At 41.9% G+C, this 13,705-nt stretch overlaps 1 pseudogene; it reads left to right on the plus strand.

The window, feature by feature from the left end:
- The first annotated feature begins 12,422 nt into the window (after positions 1-12,422).
- Positions 12,423-12,553, plus strand: LOC115517561 (annotated as a pseudogene).
- Positions 12,554-13,705: the final 1,152 nt, after the last annotated feature.

The raw sequence follows: 13,705 nt of genomic DNA on the forward strand, positions 1-13,705 counted from the left end.
AGGGTGATGTATGGAAGTGTTGAATCACTATATTGTACACATGAAACTAATATAACACTGTATGTTAACTAACTAGAATTAAAATACATAAATAAACACATATAAGCATATAAAGAAATAAAGCTGATAGAGAAGAGTGAGATAATATATTTTGCAATAACAAGCATTCATTTTTATTTATTTTTTTAAATTACTAAGGTTAAGGCTGTTTCTAGAAATTTGCAAGGTTTAATTTTGATATTTGTGTTATGATTATTTTTGATGTGTAAGTGCTTTCTATACTTATGGATCTTCTCTTACTAACTCTGTCTACTCAAATCTGTCCTCTGTGTGCTCTACACCCCTCATTCATGCCTGCCTCCTACCCCATATACACACATTTCCCTCACACATGCCTCATGGCCTCATGTGCACACACATGCATGCACACACACACACACACACACATACACACAGCAATAGCAGAATCCACTCTTCTAACAGATGTGCTGTCTACATTCCCAGGTGAGGCAACAGAGTGCCTCTGGAACTTGTTTTCTCTTCTTGGGTTCTTTCTGTCCTATCAGTTACCAGATTCCTCTGAAGCCAGTTCAAAGACATTAGTTCTATGGTCAAAGAGTAGTTTAGGCCTTAGAAGAATCCACAGAGTGCTAAATGGTATCCTTGTCTCATTTAGAAAGGGTTTTACTCAGGTGAAAATGGAGAGCTCTTTTCTCTTTAAACCTTACTGTTTAATTAATTTACCTATTCATTCGCTCATTTAGCAAACATTATTTCTGAACACATGCTTCATGCCAGCCACTGTAGAGGAGAGTAAACCCATTCCATACTTATTGAACTCACAAGTGAGCAAGGGGACACATTTATCGAAACACTGACTTGACTGCCACATGACAAATTAGGTAATGGACAAGTGTTCAAGATACCATGCCATGGGCGTTCGGGGGAGGGAGGGACGAACTCTACCCACCTCCCAGAAGAGATGGTATTTGGGCCAGGCTTTCAAGAATGCTGTGCACTTCTGGCACTTGGCAGAGGGGGTGGGGGCTGCAGCCCGGCCAGAGTGAACAAAGCAGGAAAGCGCAGGGCATGTGTGGGGAGCAACAGGTGGTGTGCACTGACTGGCTAGTTGGGAGTCAAGGCCACAGAGCCAAGAGTGGGCAGGTTGTGAAGAGCTTCAGGGCTGGACCTGCCCTGGGAACTTGCATCCTTTTCTCTTGACCTTTGGAATGCTTTTAAATCTAGGTCCAAAGATGGAGACTAGACAGCCTTCCAGAATTCTAGACTGGAAAATATGAGAAACAAGCATGGCTCATTTTGGTGGCGGTTGCAGCAGGGGTGGCTTCTTCCTCCTCCTCTCTCTATAAAATAGTAAGAATGCGTCTTTTTGTAATAATTTTGCAAACAATAGTGCATAGAATGCCTAGACATACGGAAATTCGGGTACCACTCTGTACTGGTTTTCTATTCAAAAACAAAATGCTGTTATCTCATAGACATAAAATGTTAATGAGCTGAGTTTCTGTGCCCACTGGGAGCCACCCATGGGCCAGCTCTGCCATGGAGAGCTCTAGAGATTGCTGAGTAGAATGTCAGAATTCAAGTGACCTCAAAGCCCCATTGTGACCAAATGGCCCTTAGCATGAATGGGGATGTTCACACTCCGGCCTGTGGCCACAGAAAAAGGAGCTGATCCACTGTCCCTAGATGATTATGTAGTCTTTGCAATCCAGCCTAATCATAGGCGTGTTTTCTCCTGAACTGAGGCTGTAAATCCCATGGGAAAGTAGAAAAATCGAATGTGAAATTTGTGCTCTATACAGGTTGTGTCTGAAAAGCCACCACGATGGAAAATGACTGATTAATTTTGTTGACTGCTGAGCTGCTACTCGGATCTTAAGAGCCAAACCCACATTAGTATGCAGTCAGACTAAACTAATCAGAGTGGCCAAGTTATTTTGTGCATACAGACACAGCCTGGGTTCCAACAATAAATACTATCTTGGCCTGACTTTTGATAAAGCACTTCATTGTACATAGGGTTAATTCTAAGCCTTTGTTGCTGACCTCAGCACCCTACTCCTCCAACCTCTAAAGGACCAGGGTTGCAGGCATACAGACTTGTAAGCTCACAGCTACAAACATTTTTCTGAGCTCACATAAGCCCACCCCAGTATCACCTTCATGCACTTCAGAAAGGGATGTAAGAGATCAATGAATTGAATTTTGGCAAACTTAAGCTTCTTATACTTAAACTAATTTCTCCAAAGTCTCCAAAACCAGTCTCAGCTTTTGTCCATCTGTGTCTATCATCAGATCTCCCATTATTGCCCCCTCCCCCACCCCCTCCATTCATCCGCACTTCGTTACTTTGCTCAATCTAGTCCCCCTTGCTTAAAAAGTCAGCCTCTCCTTCTCTTCCCTAAATCCTTCTCCCTCTAACTCTTGTGGCTCTGCCTTGTTTTTCATATTATCCGGAACTCTTTTCCCCCACAATCTCCAGAAAACATGAATAACTCCCCTTCTGTCATTTTCATTTTAGTAAATATTTATCGAGTGTCTACTCTATGTCAGTATTGTGTGCTGTGAAGAACATAAAGGTAGGCTAGGGTCCCTGTCCTAAAGAGCTTCAATTTAAAGAAGAAATCAGTGAGGTAGACAAGTATACCAATAAGGTGTGGTGAAGTAAATGCCAAAACAAAGTTGCAACCCTGTACTTTGGGGACCCTAGGGAAAATGGGGCTGAGACTGGAGATGAGGGACACCACACAGGTTGCGTTTGAACTCAGCCTTGCTGAATGTGAAAATCTTTGATTTCTGATCGTTTTCACTACCTGCGGTACCTTCCACTGGAGAATTTAATTAATACAATGTACTTCATTAAACATAATGTGACAGTCTTTTAAAATATAGGATCTGGGGGCGCCTGGGTGGCGTAGTCGGTTAAGCGTCCGACTTCAGCCAGGTCACGATCTCGCGGTCCGTGGGTTCGAGCCCCGCGTCAGGCTCTGGGCTGATGGCTCAGAGCCTGGAGCCTGTTTCCGATTCTGTGTCTCCCTCTCTCTCTGCCCCTCCCCCGTTCATGCTCTGTCTCTCTCTGTCCCAAAAATAAATAAACGTTGAAAAAAAAAATTAAAATATAGGATCTGTTTCATGCCCAATATTGTCACCCGTGGATGGCTCTCTCCCAGGCAGGGAGTAAACCCCCTTGGTGCAAGCCCTGTCATTGTTTTCACTTTTATTCCTCAGGGACACAGCATGTGCTCAATTAGCCCTGGCCTGGTCATAGACACAGCATCATCCTCATGATGAGTATCAATAGATTGGGTTACTTCAAACAATCTGAGTTAAGAACCAAGACCTCCTTTAAAACAGGGTATGTTGTTTAGAATCACAAAAGGCCAGGGGCGCCTGGGCGGCTCACTCTGTTAAGCATCTGACTTGGGCTCAGGTCATGATCTCACAGTTTCTGAGTTCGAGCTCCACATCGGGTTCTGTGCTGAAGCAGCCTGGAGCCTGCTTCAGATTCTGTGTCCCCCCTCTCTGCCCCTCCCCCGCTCATGCTCTCTCTTCCTCTCCCAAAAATAAATAAACGTTTAAAAAAATTCAAATCATAATAGGCCAGTTGAGTGTTTCAAAATACTACTGTCCTCTTTAAAGCTGTTGCACCACTGGAGCCTGCCTGATTCTCCCCAGGAACCCTCTATAGAGGCCTCTTTAGAGATACTGAGATCTTAGAACCTAAATTTAGAACCTAAGTAACCTGATGTTGGTGGCAGCATATCAGCCTTGTCCAGAGCACAGCTAACTCTGCCCGGTGGTCCATTATGATCAAAGGGGAGGAGCCTTCAGAGCAAGTGGGCAAAGCCCATGTGGGAAATAGGGGCAGTCCCACTGCCTCCAATTCCAGACTGACGCAAAATTTTATCACAGAAGCATTTTTCCTTCTTCCATGAACCTGGCATTCAGCCGATGCTTGTTCTGTTACATGGCACAACTGTTCATGCACTTGGGGGAGCTCAGGCTTCTTGGCTCACGATATTTCCTAGGAGTTGTTATAGCCAGTCTTCTTGCTCAATAGAATTGTTGGAAAGGATGGATGAACATTTCATTCATGGGCAACCCCAGACATTAGGCAGTCAGTACTGTCATCACCTCACACTGATGTCGGGGCCATGTTAGTCTCGAATTGGATGCAGTATTCTTCCAGGTGACTCCTGGCCTGGGTCACCTCCCTCAACCTTTAGAAGTCAGCAAAAGCAGATCTTGGTTTATCAGACATCAGCAAATGGAGATTCCTATGCCTCTCCCCCCTTGCACAATGGAACAGAACAGAGGGCTGGCCACTTGAATCTTCATGACATTGTTTTCAAGATTTCAGTTATCACTGTCATGCAGCAATGCTCTTTGGATCGCGGAAGACTCACTGCTGAAGGACTTGACTTTCTGGACTGCTAGCTTGTGTTCAAGGATGTTCGTTTCTCAAGCAAGGCACTAAGCAGTTTTAGGAAATGCTGATACAACTGTAGCAATTTCCCCCAATTTGTTCCTGACAAAGAACTCTCTTCAAAATTGAGTTGGCTTCTTTTCTTTTGTTCAAAATTTCTGGTAAACACAATTAGCCTCATTAACCTCCGTTTCTGTTTCATAACTGAAAATTAGCCTACAATCACTGGTTTGCTGGAAAGCACAGTTGTAATTAGTCTTTGACTGATATGAAAAATCTGCCTCTTCTTTAATTTCTTTGACATCTCAGTGCATTTGAAAACACGTCTGAACTCTCTCACACTGGCACTGGGGATGGGAGTAAAAATAAATCAGGGATTTAAATCAAGCTGAGACATGAAAATGGATATTCTTACACATGGAAATTGGAGACAAGGAGGCATTTGTCAAAGAGGATATGACGAGAAGGTAGATACTATGAAGCCTATTCCCAATACTGCTTCTAACGTGTCCAAAGAAGGTTGCTAGTATGCTGATGAATCTGTCCTCCATAGGTGAAGTCAAATGATTATTGGCAAAAGAAGATTGGGGGAAAAAGTAGTTGCTCCCTTGTACAGGTGAAGAATCACTAACCCGAAAACCATATTGTCAACTAGCTTTATGAGGCCCCTTTTGTGAGCAAAAGAAGAAACCTTATTTCATGAGCAGTCTTGGAACTTGTTCCTTCTTCAAGCTAGAACCTGAAGACTGAACTTCCAGGCCTTTTGATCAGACAGCTGGGATTACGAGTTTCATGAGGAAACCCTATGGCCATCATCCCGCCAGTGGACAGGAGCCTGAAGAAAGTGTCCAATACAGAAAGGATGAGGATATTTATTTCCTTTCAATCAACAGGCAATCTGCTGAGATAAAGGGAAAGCAATGTGAAGTAGGTCAAGCAGTGTTCTGGGACTAAGTTTAAGAGCATGTGATCAAGGAGCCTGGCTGTGATGGGCATCCATTTGGTGGAGCCCATCAATCTAGGTTAGTCACTGAGGTGGCAAATCAAACACATAAACTGAGGTGTGCCCTTTTGGGTTGTTGGCTTTGGGAATGGCATGATGGGGATGAATGTGTCAGTTCTCAGAAATCTAAGGCCAGTGGGACCTGGTGTGTGTGTGTGTGTGTGTGTGTGTGTGTGTGTGTGTGTGGAGGTAGATAGTGAAAGGCACATCCTTAGGCTGGAACATAAATGACTCCAGACAAAGCTCACTGTGTAGAGGTGTCCTGAAATAGGAGATGGGAGATCGACGTTTGGCATACATCTTTTCCTCTATTGGCCTCAGTTCCTCTTTGGTGGAATGAGGAGTTTGGAGGTTATAATCCCTAAGACCCGTTTAGCTCTGGCACTCTGAGTGGATACGAGGCAAAGTCTCCAGCCTGCTCAAACAAGTATTGGATTCCTTAACACAGACATAATTCTTTCTTTTGTCCCTTCACCTGCTCCCCAAACTCCTTTGTTCTTTTAACTCTCACTAAACATTCCTGATTCTTGAGTTGTTTCCTACAGACTTACTGCCCCCTGGAAGCCACACGCTCAAGGAGCCTGATCTGTCTCCCTGCCCGTGTGGACTCTGGCTGGAGGGCTGTGAAATGGAGCCGAGCTGTTCTGTCTCAGTGCCCAAACTGCAGATGAGAAATCTTACAATTCAAATTGAAGTTCTCCTGTGTCACTCCCTGCACTCCTTATCAAGCCCCGTAATACTGAAATAAAATAGTCACTAAGTCAAGAAATAATCCAGGGCAGTAAAGTAGCTTTTATTAGGCACCTAAGGCATCAGATGCAAATAAAGTAATGACAGAGGAAATTAATATTATTGTCTATGTGCTCGTTGGAAACAGTGGTGTGTGACACTTGACTGAGAAGCAATATCTTTGAAACATCTTCCTTATTCTCTTCAGCACTGTTTATGCAAGAGTCTCTGTGTATGCAATAACCAGGTTCAAAGGGTCATGTGGTTGGGCAAGATAACTGGATCTAATTACTGAGAGCTCTCTGATAGAAGTATCTGAGTTGAGAATTCTGTTTTAAGAATTCCCAGGAATGTTCTATTTAGGAGCCACTGTATTCCAAAGAATGACACTGAGACTCTTACTTGTGGAGACATGTTTTTGCTTAGCTGTCCCCCACCCTATTCCACCTTCTCTAGGCTCCCAGCCCTATCCTTTATCCATTTCATTTTCTCTTCATTTCAAATAAGCATCACATGTCCCACAGAAAAAGATTAAGGGTGGTTATTCTGACAAAACACTCAGGAATAAGGACCTCCCTCTTCCTCTGGCATTCATTTCTTGCATGTTTCTTTTGGGTAATTAAACACAGAAAGGTCACCTAGCATCCTGGCAAGTACAGGAAATGGGAGGGAGGAAACATAAAGTAAAAACAAACAATCACTATGAGAAAGTCAACACTGTGTTTTTGTGTTTTCTTCCAATTTCTCTAGAAAGGGATTAGTTATGTATTGATTATTCACCTGCCGCCTACTTCCCCACAGATTTTTGAGGCAGTCCAATGTGAGAGCATCTCAGTAACACCTGCATGCTCCTAAATTTAATTTCGTGGCAAAATAACAACGAGCCAATACAAGAATATGATATGTGTGCTTTTAAGTTCCAGGGAAATAAAAAATTTGTCTCAGGGAAAACATCTGTATTCACTTGTTCCAGTTCTCTGTTCCACCATCCAGTCATGTTATCTTCATTTCAAGAAAGTGTTTGCTTTCCTGCCCTGCTCAGATGCATGTGTCAAAACAGGTGCACCTACCAGATTTGAAGCTTTCCATTTCTTGCGCCTCCTTGGCCCAGCTCAACAAGGAGTGCAAAGTATATCCCACAGCCCCCATCATCGAAGGGGGCTTGTGTCAGAATGAACCCTCTTTTGACAGAACGACTTCTCCATAGGCTAGCCACCGCTTCCGGATCAGTTCTTGTAGTTGATATTATGATAGTGGTCATTTTGAAATTCTGAGCCCTTTTCGTTAAACTGGGTCGTTGCCATATCTTGGGACCATATCTTGGGCTTTCTCTTTCATTGGTTTTATTGACGCTATTCCTTTGGCCTGCAATCCTCCCTATTTACACTGCCTGTCACAATCCTCTTCATTCTTTATGGCTTTGTTGAAAGACTGCACCTCATGAAGACTTTGGTATCCATTGCCATGATAAAGCTGAGAAACAAACAAATAATCATATAGGAATAGCAAACTACAGTAAACATTGTTCCTTGTAAGTAGAGGTCAACGTCATGGTTCTTATGGTCTCAGTTAGGTTCACCCAGGTATCTGCAGGAAGTTATGTGATGACAGAAAGGTCTGGTCATCTTGGCTGGGCTCTCTCACATATGAATGAGGTGGTTAGCTGTCTGCGAGGTGGCTTAGGATAGCCTTTCTGGGACAATTGTGCTTTCCTCCATATGACCTCTCATCGTCCAGAAACTTACCTTGCACTTGGTCTCGTGATTGTGACAGCGTCTGAGAGACAAAGGAAATGTGCAAGGTACCCTGAGGTATAGGCTCAAAACTGGCACACAGTCACTTCTGCCACTTTCTGTTGGCCAACGCAAGTCACAAGGTCAATTCAATTCGAAGGGGTGGGGAACTAGACTCTACCCCTTTTGGAAGGGACTGCAAAATCACATTGTCATGGGCGTGGAGAGAAATAATGAAAAATTGGAAAAATTTTTTTTAATCACTCAACCACAACTTTTCTGATTGCCTGGTCTGAAGTGGTCTTTGATTTATTTTTATTGCTTTGATAGCAATTTAAAAACAGAATATTATTTGGGCACTTGCTTTTGTCTTCCTTTAAGACCCTAAAGTCAGAGGCCATGCCTCATTCATTCTTTGGGCCTCAAGTTGCTTAGCTCAGTGACTTGTCCCTCATAAGTATTATGCATATTTAAGCATAGAAACAGTCTACAAATAAAGCAAGATAGAAAATATAAGCACACAGAATTTTTAATCTGGAATGACCTCAAAATTTCACCCCATCATTCTGTCTTGTAGTGGTATGCAAGTTACTCTAATAGAAAGCCAATAAAAAACTGGTCTCAAAATGCAGAGAAGTCTCTCACCTAATCAATGCATGTTGCACACATCTATGCACCCTAACACTCCAGTTTTAATTTTCCTAGTTCTTAGCAGAGAGAGAACAGCTATTTTCCCATTTTCACCTTAGCCTTCACTGTCTGCTGTCTTCTCCCTATGATTCAGTTATATACTTCATCGGTGACAATGACATCCACTTGGCATTCCAAGTTAGAAACAGAGCCCTAGTGTCAAGAAGAGTGCTTTGCACATAGTAGGTGCTCCATAACTACTATGGAGGCAGGGGATTCCTTCCACCTCAGTGTCTCAAAGTCGTATCTAATCAAGGCTTTTCCATGAGAATTGCTATAGGATCCTGCAGGGAATTCTGGCTCCCTGGTGTCTTCCTTGACTTCCTTCCTGAAGTATGGCTACCAAAGGAGTCAGTCCACCTCAGCCGTTTAGAACACACTAAGTTCCTATCTGCTTGGGTCTTCCATCCAGCCTATGGGCCAGAGTTGGATTTTCAGAAGACAAAGCTAATCCAGTGAGGGGATGGCAAGGAGTGAACTCTGCTTGGAAGAGAAAGAGAAGATTGAGTTCTATATTGATTCATTCATCTTGAGAGCTCTCCACTCTGCAGAATGGAATTCAATTAATATTTTAGGTTTTTAATGAAACTTGTTCTCACCATGACTTTTCCTGTCACCATTGATTTGAGTTCTGGTTTTGTAGAATTCAGTATTAAAGGTCTTTTATAATCAGTATATGCCCTCATAGTTTTTTGTTTTGGTTTGATTCCCCAGCCAAATCAATGAGAAATAAGAAGCTGTTTTTTTTTTTCTTTCACTTAGGGAATATTTTTTAAAGGAAGCATTATTTAATCTATAATTCTGCACCCTTTATTGTTAGTTAAAGGTTAGTGTGTTTAACTTCAGTTTAAAGCGCAGTGTATCTTTCAGATTCTCTCTGACTCACTTTCTTTGAATCCGTCCCTGTGATGGCTAATTTTATGTGTCAACTGACTGGGTCACAGGGTGCCCAGATATTTGGCTGAAGATGATTTCTGGGTGTCTGTGAAAGTGCTTCCAGATGAGATTAGCATTGGGATCTGTAGACTGAGTAAAGCCAGTTGTCCTCCTCAGTGCTGGTAGGCATTATCCAATCTCTTGAGTTCCTGAACAGAACAAAAAAGTGGTCAAAGGCAGAATTCACTCTCTCTCTCTGCCTGACCGCTGGAGCTGAAACATTGGCCTTTTGCCCTTAGACTGAGACTTACACCAGAGTCTCAGGTCTCTGGACTCAGATTGGAATTTACAACCACCAGCTTTGCTATGTCCCCAGATTACAGATGGCAAGTTGTGGAATCTTCCAGCCTCCACAACTATGTGAGCCAATTCCTGGTAACAAATTTCTTTATATACATCCATTTGATTCTGTTTCTCTGGAGAATACTGACTATTACACTCCCTTATCATGATGTGACTGTGGCTTTGTGACTTTAGGACAACTTGATATCTGGTCCCTTCTGGCCATTTATCTTCGACCTCCAGCATTTCCCCATCAACAGAGGTCAACAGAAGTAATCAAATTGATAGCGCTGTCTGCCTTTTTACCTTTCAGGATGGTCTACTATTCTTTATGACTTTCAAGATTCTATCTTTCCTGATTTCCTTGCAACTTAGTCTTTCCTATCAGAAAAGGACAGCTTTCCACTTTTGCCTTTGAAAATATATATATATATATATCTTTCCAAAATCATTTATTTTCTTTTCCATAGTCAGGGTCTATTTGAAATTTTATATAGCACTCTCTTAAGACAGGCTAGAAATGGTTACCAGACCTGCAATTTAGAGCGATAAATTACTGGCTAAAATCTTCACAGCCATTTGTTTCAAAATGTTTTAAAATGAAAGCTAAAAGGTAGCTTTAATGTAACTTTCAAAAAAATGTTTATTTATTTATTTTGAGAGAGAGAGAGTGTGTGTGCATGTGAGTGGGAGAGGGGCAGAGAGACAATCCCAAGCAGGCTCCACTCTGTCAGCAAGAGCTGGATGTGGGGCTGGAACTCACAAACCATGAGATCATGACCTGGCCTGAAATCAAGAGTCAGACGCTTAACTGACTGAGCCACCCAGGCAACCCCAGAATGATGTTTTGAGTACTTGGTGTTCATCTAGTTACTGAGCGAGATATTGAACAGGTTTCCTTTCTATTGGGATGCAATTTCAAAGGGAAATATCTGTGGTTTTTGTTTTTGTTTCTTGTTTTTTTTTCTCTCTGCCACTTTTGAACACTAGGCTGTGGTCATTCCAAATCTTAGGTCTTATCATATCCCTTACTTTTTTTGACTGTGCCTTCTCCCCTCCTAAAATGTATTTCTGTCTCCTATCTGCCAGCCTTTCCCATGAATGCTTGGGCAGAGAATTTCTTTCAATTTTCTGGAATCTCAGCTTCTAACATCAATAAATAGTCCACCTATCACTTTGAGGACTTGCTAACCTATTGCTTCTTATCAACTTGATACATTTTTATTTTTTGTCTTCGGTTTTTACATATTGTTGCCTCAGTTCTCTGGTGTGGCTTCTTTTCACCCAGTTCAGTACCATGGCTACCTAATTTTGGCTCTTCAGACCCTCACCTTCCCCTTCATCTCTTTTGTAGAGGCCCCTCCACCCCCAGGCTCTTGTTCTGCTGCTTACTGATCCTGCCCTTGCTCACCAGGGGTCTGTGTGCTGCTGAGCTGCTTGGGTCACAGCTTTTCTCAGATGCCGTTCATTTACTGCTGTGCCCTTACCCTCCTCCTTCTCTTGCCTATGCTCACTAAATTTCTCTTACCTGATTGTGCAAAACACGATTGCCAGAAATTAGAAAGTCTCTGTACCCACCCTCCCCCAACCCCATCACCATCACCTCCCCATCACCGCTCATTGCAGTGAAACAGTGGTTGCTCACAAGAGATTGATTTAGCTGGACAATACTGTGAGCAATACTGGAAATGCCTCATGGCCTCTCCCGGGTACAGTGTCCCCTCTCTTCTCCCTGCTTCTCATCATCTCTTTATTGGCTACAGGGAACCTACTATGCAAAGAGATTTGGGTAATATTTTATTTTGACAGTTTCAACTTACAGAAAAGTTACATAAATAGTAGAAGAACTTCCCATAGCCTCTTGACTCAGAGCCCCATTCAAGTTTTGCTAAATGTCTCATCAACATCCCTTATTAGCAGAAGGTCCATAAAAGGAGTATCTACTGAGCCAGTTATCAGTGTCCCAGTCTTTTAACCTGGAATGTTCCTTAGCCTTCCCTAATCTCCATGACCTTCACATTCTTAAAACTGTAGTCTAGTCATTTTATGGACTTTTCATTAATTTAGTTTTCCAATGCTTCCTCAAGATTAGGCCACAATGATATATTTTGTGGAGGGAATATCATAGATGTAAGAGATTATGTAAAAAGCTGTTTCTCATCCAATTTTTGCCCACAAGTTTTGGCATCCTTTGGGTATGTTTTTTGCCTGAATTGATTATTACTGTGATGGAAATTGCATTTATCCAATACTATCATTCCGTCTACATGCATTATTTGATTTCCTATCCCCCCCCCAAAAAAAGACTTTGTCTCTCAACTCATTAATTTATTCATTCATTTATTTATATCATTGTGGGCTCATGGCTTCCTATTTTATTCAACATGTTGTAATGCACTCCCATATTATTATCTATTTGTTCATGCTCAAAATGTCCAAGTTTGGCCATTGGAAGTCCTTATATATGTGCACTTTTGGCATGTCTTCATCATTCCTCCATAATTTCCTTACTTTCTGTCATTAAAAAGATATTCCAGACTCACTTTGTTCTTTGCCTGACCCAACCCTGGGGAATCAGTCATTTATATTTATATGTGTATACATCGCTTCTTGGCCTTTTGGCTAAGATCGAGTGTATGTTTATATGTGTATATATATATGTATGTATGCATATATACATGTGTGTATATATATGCATATGTGTGTACATACATGCATATATACATATTCTATATTTATTCTCTTTCTAACTATATTGAAAACCATGGGGACTCACTGATTCTTCTGATTCTAGTACAACACCACAGGGTTTATTCTAATTTTCCTCCTTTCTATACTTGTACTTCCTTTCGCCACAGTGAGAAATTTGGCTTCAGGATTTCCATCACCCTGTATGTAACCAATCTCCTGACCTCACCGGGCTGCTATGCTGCTTGTTGCAAGCCCAGCTCCTTCTTGGGCCTGCCTCCTTCAGATAACCTACATACTTGTGAATGCCTTAGTGTCTTTTTGATAAAGGAAATAAATAAACCAAGAAATATTTTTTAAGAAGGGAAGAGAAAAAGCAAAAGCACAGTGCTAAGAGCTTTTATCCAAACCACGTGTGTTATTTCCATGTCTCTTTGAACTTAGACAATTACTTCTTTACTATTTGTGGAACAATCTTAAATAATTTAAAAATGTATCTTTGACTATTTTGCTCCAATATTTTTATTTTGTCGATGTGTGTTGCTCTTTTTACAAATAGTTACTAGTCAATTGTCTTTGAAAATAGATGGGAATATAAGACACCCCATTTAGGGCTGTGAAGAGAATAATTTTCTCTTTGATCAAAATGGGTTGTTAGGCTGTACAAACATGTATCCCCAAAATCTCAGTGGCTTAACACAACAAAAGCTTAGTTCTTGTTCATACAGCATGCCCAAAGCAGGTGGAAAGATGGAGATCTCGGAGACCTAGACTGTTAGAGGCTTTATTTCCAAATGTACTCCCGTTGGGCACCTGGGTAGCTCAGTCAGTTGAGCATCCGGCTTCAGTTCAGGACATGATCTCAGGGTTGGGGAGTTCGAGCCCGACGTCAGGCTCTCTGCTGTCAGCACAGAGCTCACTTCGTATCCTCCTTTGTATCCCTCTCTCTCTGCCCCTCCTCCACTTGTGTGCTGTCTCTTTCTCTCTCCCAAAAATAAACATTAAAAAATGTGTTCTCGTGATTTCCATAGTTGTAGGAAGAGATTATGGTTAGAGACTATGGTTAATTGTACACTGGCTTTTAATGTTTCTACCGGGATATGAAACATATCCTTTCTGCTCACATGTCACTGGCCAAAGCAAATCACATGATCATACTTTCCAGGAGATGGAGAATCTCTACCACATGTCTTGAAA

Source organism: Lynx canadensis, chromosome B3, assembly GCF_007474595.2.
Source record: "Lynx canadensis isolate LIC74 chromosome B3, mLynCan4.pri.v2, whole genome shotgun sequence".
NCBI classification, from domain to species: domain Eukaryota; kingdom Metazoa; phylum Chordata; class Mammalia; order Carnivora; family Felidae; genus Lynx; species Lynx canadensis.